We start from the raw sequence: 8,408 nt of genomic DNA on the forward strand, positions 1-8,408 counted from the left end.
ATTGGAGATACTTGAGGACACAGAGGCAATGAGAACACACTTGTTTTCTGACCCAGATGTGTAGCTTGAACATCTAAAAAAGAAATTTACATCAAGCCATGTTGAATTTGGGGTGCTGAGTGACTTTTATTACTTAACCTCATTTAAAATGTGGGTAAAAATGAGGTTAATAATAAAAAGCCACCATGTGGCAGGGGCACAGCCTGACTAGCATCCATCTGCTCTGGCAGATTTCTCCTCCTTCCCTCTCATTCTTTCCCCCTTTCCTTCCCTCCCACTTATATCTTTATTTCCTCCTTCTGGAAGATCACTGGCTGTATAGTCTCTTTGTGCTTCTGTGACCATTTAATTTCCATGACACCAGGCCACGGAACAGTGGGCATTTAATACAGAATTGTCATTGCTGTGGTAATGTGGCGACCTAGGGTGTGAGTGGATGCCAAAAATTTTCTGGAACTCTTGTTGAACAGAGACTGAGGAGGAACTAGTCTTAGCGTGGCATAGCCCTATGTGCATGGCATGTACTTTTGATGTCCCACACCTGGTATTATTTGGAACCAAATTGTCTGGACTTTGGAAAGTGCTGTGTGAGACAGATGTGTGACAGCCTGGTCCAGGCAGGCCACATGGCCAGCCAAGCCACATGCCAGTGTCCTGATGCTTTCACACTGGAGGTTGCCACTCTCAATCATTTTGGGAAGGGTACAGTTCTAGGATTGTGGCCGTGATAGTGGCAGATCATGGGGGCATGGAGGAGGCAGTGTCCTGTCTTTAGAAATGATGGCAGCTCCTGGGAAACTGAGGAAATTAGGAACTTGGAGGATATTTTGGTTTTGTTATCATCTAACAATTTCAGGAATTTAAGTGGGTCTATCCCAGTAAAATGTGTCCAAAGTTAATTTTACAAAAATGAAGTATACTTCTCTTATAAATTGTCACCTAAAGCACAATATTTCAAGGCTTATTTTTTAAAATTCATAGTTTACTTGTCTTGTCTCAATAAACATTCCAAGTGTAGGTTTAGCAAATTGATATGGTCAGGCAAACTGTGCACTTAGGCTTCTGTTTGGTTATTTTCTCTGCTAAGTTCACCCTGTGGGGTGGACTTCGACCAATGGAGACTACTAAAGAGAGCTAACAGTTAAATTCTTTTCTATCCCTTCCACTTAGACTGTCATAGATGCAGTAATTTTATGTGTTCTTACTGAAAACGTCATGTGATGTAAGTAATCAGCTGTGTTTTTGTTGAAAAGTTCTGTCCAGATGAGTAACTTACCTCCTTGTATTTGCCTTCCCTCTTTCCTTGTCTCACTTCCCTTTTCCCCTAACACTTTTTCCCTTGTATTATACATCTCAGGGTCAACTTTTGCCCCAGGCCCTGTTTTCTAGTCTTGAACTAAGGAGCTACTCAAACTATTAATTCTATTTTTAAGAAAATGAGTTCTGTAATATAAGATATTACTATAGTAGCTCAGTGCACCATCCCTCAAAAGTAGCAAGCATAAAAAATAATGTTTCTACTTATGGAGAAAATTAATGTTTTGGAGGTAACCAAAAACCTTCCACAAAGTATGCTGTCAGAAAAAGGTAAGTGTTGATAATAGACACCTACTTCACAATACACAAAACTGTATATAACAGAAAAATTAGAAAGGAAAGCATTGAATTGTGTTTATAAAAAGTTTGATGGGGACAAGAGCCTATTTTTATAACCTAGAGGTAGGAAGAACCTTCCTCAGTGTGATCAAATATCTAGAATCCATAAAGGGAAAATATGAAGGATTTGATCACCTATATAGGGGGAAACACATGAGCAACACTAAATGAATTAGATATACCTATTTTGACAGCACCAACATCTAGCTAAGTCAGCTTGTCCTGATTCCCTGAGCACTAAATAATCATCTGATGATAATTTGGTTTCTGATGTAGATTGATCTTAGGGAGTGAATGTTCTGAGCACCAAACACTAAGAATCTGGTCTACTTGGTAATTTTTTTTCTTATAGTAACATAAATCATCATTCTTTTATTTTCAAAAAGAAATGCTACCCCACTTGGTAATAGGTTATGCCTTCTGCAAACTTAGAAATGCTCAATAAACAGGGGGTTCTATGCCTAATCAAACATTCTGTATTATTATAAATGGTCAACAGTGCCAGAGAGTTACACTAAACCCAATCTCAATGGTGGACTGAATGGATCTGTAAGGATAAAGTTACCACCCAATAAAGCTTCCTGATCTCCCCACCACCCTTCTCCTTCCCCCTAGGCCTATCCCCAAACACACACATTGTCCAAACCCTTAACAAAAGGCCTGAGGGGGACTGAATGGACAGGGTCAAGCATGGAAGTATACCATTTCGAAAAAAATAAATGTCTATTATCTTGCTTAATATCACACTTCAGGGCAGAGCTGACCAGGGACTATTATCCTAGTTTTTTACACCTTATGATGGCAAGATAGTTCTGGTTTAAGGGCAAGGAAGAGCCACAGCTCAGAGAAACCAGAAATAAACTTTAGCTTGGGATGTTATACAAAATGAATGTGGAAAGGTAGCATTGAAAATGGTCATCATCATTCTTAGAAAAGCCATTATCAAGGGATCTTAGCTAGTCTCCATTTGTCAAAGTTCACCCTTTGGAGCATTAACTCTACTGTGTTTCCATGTGTGTAGTTTGGTTAGTTTGCAGCAGCAATAGTCCTTTCCTGCTATGTGACACTACATTAACTCGTTCCTCAAGCTGTGGCTTGAACCACAGTGGCATTGGCAGTGGCAGAAAGGATAATTGCTGTATTTCCTCTGGATTTGAAGTAAGGCAGGGCCCAGGAATGGCGAGGGGATGCAGTTGGGCCAAGTGGAACTTTGATGGTACATACATTGAATTGGGAAATGTGATACTAATAATTGTGTTATGAGTCCATTATGAAGGATGCTAAAGCACCATGGGGATAAGATACACTATAATTTGGGCTATGAAAATTCTACAATTGGTAGAAGGGGGTCTGGACCAAAAATTCTGAGTCAGCAAGTAAAGTACTCATAATGCCTCCTATCTCAGGATATATGACCACGAATGAATTAATCAGTGCATTTAAGCATTTTCAAATCTGCTGCCTAATTCTGTTATCCAAGTTATTACACATTGTCATCTTGCCTTGCAACCAAGTATAGGACATTGATGTTTTAGGAACACAAAACATGCTATTAGGTCTTGAAGATGTGAGCAATACTAATGAAGACATTTTTGCTAGCACCTGCAAAGGAGAGTGACATCCTGTTTGACAAAGTGGGTAAAATGCATTTTTGAACTTTTGAAAATTTAAAAATTTTTAGAAAAAATGGAGAAATAATATAAGGATAAAATGAAATAAGTGTAAGAGGGACATTGGGACTGAGACAATTGTTTGAGTTCTTATTGCAGCAATTGATTGATTTGTTATAGTGTATTATTTCTTTGCCATACTTCTGGATTGCATTTATAATTATTATATTTAGAATTTTCACATATACATCACTGGTGTGATTAATCCATCGTTTTATTTATTTTTACATCACCAAGTATTTTTAAGTTGAAGTATGATTGACACACATAGTTACATTAGTTTCAGTTGTACAACATAGTGATTCAATAAGCCTATACATTATGTTATGCTCACCACAAGTGTAGTTACCATCTGTCACCAAACAATGCCATTGACTATACTCCCTATGCTGTACCTTTCATTCCTATGACTTTCATAACTGGAAACTTGTATCTCCCACTCCTTCTTACCCATTTTGCTCATCCCCCACCCCTTCCCTCTGGCAACCACTAGTTTGTTCTCTTTCTGGTTTCTGCTTTTTTGTTCGTTTATTTGTTTTGTTTTGTTTTGTCTTTTTAGATTCCACATATAAGTGAAATCATACGGTATTTGTTTTTTTTATCTGACTTATTTCACTTAGCATAATACCCTCTAGGTCCATCCATATGTCAAATATTGTTATTAAGATTGTGTGGCTTGTTTTTCACTTACAAAGCAGTGTCTTCATAAAGAAGAAAATTATCAATGTTTTCATTCATTTAGTTTATTCTTTTCAAACAAATTCTCCCTTACCATAAGGTCATGAGATTATCTACATTATCTTCTAGCAGGTTTACTGTTTTGCCTTATCTCATTTAGATCTACAATTCACCTGGAATTTATTTTTGTATGTGACATGAAGTAAGTGTCAAGATTATATTTTTTCCCTATAAAAAGATATCCAATAGACTCAGCACCATTTCTTGAGAAGACTGTCCTTTCTCTACTACATACACTACAGTGTCATATTTGTGATAACTTGTTGCCATATATGTATGGGTCTGTCCTTGTACTTTTGATTCTGTCCATTAGTCATTTTTGTTTAATCTTTATTTACTTATTTTTGAGAGAGATAGAGAGATATATAGAGAGAGTGGGGGAGGGGCAGAGAAAGAAGGAGAGATAATCCAAGCAGGCTCCTTAGTGTCAGTGCAGAGCCCCACGTGGGGCTCGAACTCACAAACAGTGAGATCATGACTTGTGCTGAAATCAAGAGTCAGACACTTGGCTGACTGAGCCACCCAGGCATCTCTGTCCATTAGTCTATTTGTTTATCCTTTCATCAATGTGTTTGAATCCTGTCATAATCACTGTAGCTTTATAGTGCATCTTAATATTTGGTAGTATGAATCCTCTTTATTGTTCTTTTTCAGAATTCTCTTGGTTATTCTTGGTGCTTTGCATCTCCATATTTTTTTTTTAAATGTTTGCCAATTTACACTCATATTAGTTCAGATTTGTACACATTTTGCTAGAACGACTCCTAGGATATGATGATATCTCAATGCTATTTTAGATGGCTTCATTTTTATTTTTATTTATTAATTTATTATTATTATTATTGTGTTTTAGAGAGAGAGAGTGTGCAAGAGAATCTCAAGCAGGCTGCATGCTCAGCACGGAGCCCAATGCAGGGCTCAATCCCACAACCCCAGGATCATGACCTGAGCTGAAATCAAGAATCGGACGCTCAACCAAGTCACCCAGGTACCCCAGATGGCTTTGTTTTTAAATTTTCATATCCTACTTGTTCGCTGCTGGTATATGGGAATAGAGCTGATTTCTAAAAATATACTGACATTGTATTGAATGGACTTGTGGAAATCATTTATTAATTTTTATAGTTTATTTATAGATTCTTTTGGGTTTTCTACATATGCAATCATTTTGTATATGAGTTATGATTATTTTTTCCAGTTATTGTTCTTTTATTTATTTTTTCTTCCCTTATTGTACTCTCCCCAGTATGATGATGAATAAAAGTGGTAATAGTGGCCATCTTTTTCTTGTTAACTGATCTCAAATGGAAAGCTCTCAATATTTCAATATTAACTATTATGTTTGTTGTAGATGGTGATTATCAAATTATAGAAGTTCCCCTTTATTCCTGGTTTCCTAAAAGTTTTAAATCATGAATGGGGGTTGAATTTTATCAAATGCCTTTTCTGCATCCATTGAGACATTTATATAAGTTTTTCCCTGTAATTATAATAATGTGGCAAATTATGTTGATTGATTTTTAAATGTTAATTTAACCTTGTGTTTTTAGATGAAACCCAACTTGATTATCATGTATTATCTATTTTGTATATCACTCAATTTGGTGTGCTTTTACTTGGTTTGAAATTTTTGCATCTATTTTCATAAGAGGGATTAACCTTTAATTTCATTGTTTGTAATATTTTTTTCAGGTTTGGTATCATATTTATTCTTGGATCATAACACAGAGTGGGTAGTGTGATAAATAATTTTATGTATCAACTTGGCTAGGCCACAGTACCCAGAAGTTTGGCCAAACACAAGTCTGTGTTGCTGTGAAGTTATTTTTCAGATATCATTTAAATCAGTAGACTTTGAGCAAAGCAGATCATTATCCATCATGCGAGTGGGCCTAATCCAATGAGCTGCAGGCCTTAAGAGAAAACAACTGAGATCTTTTGAAGAGGAGGGAATTCTGTTTTCAGATTTTTTTTTTTTTTACTTTAGAGAGATAGAGTGCAAGCAGGGTAAGGGCAGAGGAGAGAGAATCTTAAGTAGGATCCATGCTCAGTGCGAGCTCAACACAGGGCTCTATCCCATGACCCTGGCATCATGACGCAAGCCAAAATCAAGAATTGGATGCTCAACCAACCGAGCCACCCAGGCCCCCCCAGGTTGTCTTCAGACTCAAGCTGGGATGTCAACTCTTTCCTGAGTCTCTAGCTTTCTGGCCCACACTATAGATTTTAGATTTGACACCTTCCACAATTGCCAGAGCCAATTCCTTTAAAATCTTTCTCTTTTTCTTTGTGTATCTATCTCTATTTCATCTGTATATATATCCATATCTATATATCTATATCTATCACTTATTGGTTTTTTTCTGTGGAGAATCTTGATTATTCCTCTTTTTCTCTTTGCAAAAAATTCTATAAAATTAATTTGATTTCTTCTTTAAATATTTGGATAAATTTACTGGTGAAGCCACCTGTAGCTGAAGTGTCTTTTTGTGGGAAATTGTTTTTTTTTTTTTTTACCTATTCAATTTAGAAAATTAATCAATTTAGAAAATTAGTACAGCACTAATCAAATTTTCATCTTTGCTTGTATCTGTTTATCCTTATATTGAATGTTTAATGTTTGTGGGTTCTGTAGCAATGCCTACTTTTTCATGCCTCATGTTGATTTTCCTGTTATTGTGCTTCTTATTCCTGATATTTTTCTATCAGGAAAACCAATATGAGGCATGAAAAAGTAGGCATTGCTACAGAACTCACAAAAATTAAACACTCAATATGAAAATGAAGAAAGTAAATAATAAAGATGAGAGCAGAAATTAATAGAAAACAAGCAGATGAGAGAGAAGCAAAAAGTTGGTTCTATGTAATATTTTCTCTCTCATATGCTTGTTTTCTATTAATTTCTGCTCTCATCTTTACTATTTAGTTTATTCATTTTCATTTGAGTTTAATTCATTGTTCTTTTTCTAAGATCATTGATTTATAGCCTTTCTCCTTTACAAACATGCAGTATAAAAACTATGATTCTATCTATAAATTTCTTTCTACACACTGCTTTAGTTGCATTCCACAAAATTTTGATAATTTGTATTTTCATTACCATTTAGTTCAAAATATGTTTAAATTTACATTCATATTTTTTCTTTAATCTATGTTATTTATAAGTATTTTACTTAATTTCCAAGTATTTGAGAGTTTTCTGGTTGTCTTTTACTTATTGATTTCTAGGTTAATATCACTGTAGTCAGAAAACATACTCTATGTCTTTTTAAATGTATTGAAACATTCTTTTAATACTATTTTTAAAAAAATTTTTAGGAGTCTCTTGAAGATGGTGGTGTAGGAGGACACTGGGCTCACCGTGTCCTGCTGATCATTTAGATTCCACCCACATCTGCCTAAATAATCCAGAAAACCACCAGAAGCCTAGCAGAACAGACTCTCCAGAGCCAAGCATAGACAAGAGGCCCATGGAAGAGGATAGGAAGGGCAGAGAGGCGGAGTGCGCTGCACGGACTGGCGGGAAGGAGCTGGGGCGGTGGAGGGGCAGCCCGCTCGGCAAGGCAGAGCCCCTGAGTCTGACTTGCAAAAGCGGAGGGGCCGGAGGGAGTGTATTCTGACAGCCAGCGGGACTTAACATCTGAAATGTTATGTCAACAGCTCTGCTAGGAGAGTGGGAGGGCTAGAGGACAATGGGAGGGAGAGTTGTTGAGCCCTGGAGGACAGAGATCATCTTGGTGGGGAACAAAGGTGCTGGCCAGCGCCATCTCCCTTGCCCATCCCCCAGCCGAAATCCCAAAGGGAACCAGTTCCCATCACGGAACTTGCTTGCACCGTACAAACACCCAACACTGAGCTTCTGTGGATCCTTCCCTCCAAAGGGTCTGCCTCCCTCTTGGTGCCCCAGGGCCCCTCCCCCAGGGGACCACTGAAGGCAAAGCGAGCTGAGCCTGCCTCTCCCACCCCTGTGCACCTTGCAGATCCACCCAGGCTAATATGCCAGATCCCATAGAAGCAGCACCACAAGCCTGGCAGTGTGCAAGTAGCCCAGACAGGGGCCACACCACTCCACAGTGAGTCCTGCCCCTGGGATAAGGTAAGATAAGGTACACACCAGTCTGAATGTGGCCCCAGCGGTGGGCTGGGGGCAGACATCAGGTCTGACTGTGGCCCACCCACCAACATAAGTTACTCCAGACAGCACAGGGGAAGAGCCCTGCAGTTCCGCACCACTCCAGGGACTATTCAAAATGATGAAATGGAAGAATTCTCCTCAAAAGAAACTCCAGGAAGTAATGACAGCTAATGAACTGATCAAAAAACGATTTAAGCAATATAACAGAA

The sequence above is a fragment of the Panthera uncia genome, chromosome X (genome assembly GCF_023721935.1).
Source record: "Panthera uncia isolate 11264 chromosome X, Puncia_PCG_1.0, whole genome shotgun sequence".
NCBI lineage: Eukaryota > Metazoa > Chordata > Mammalia > Carnivora > Felidae > Panthera > Panthera uncia.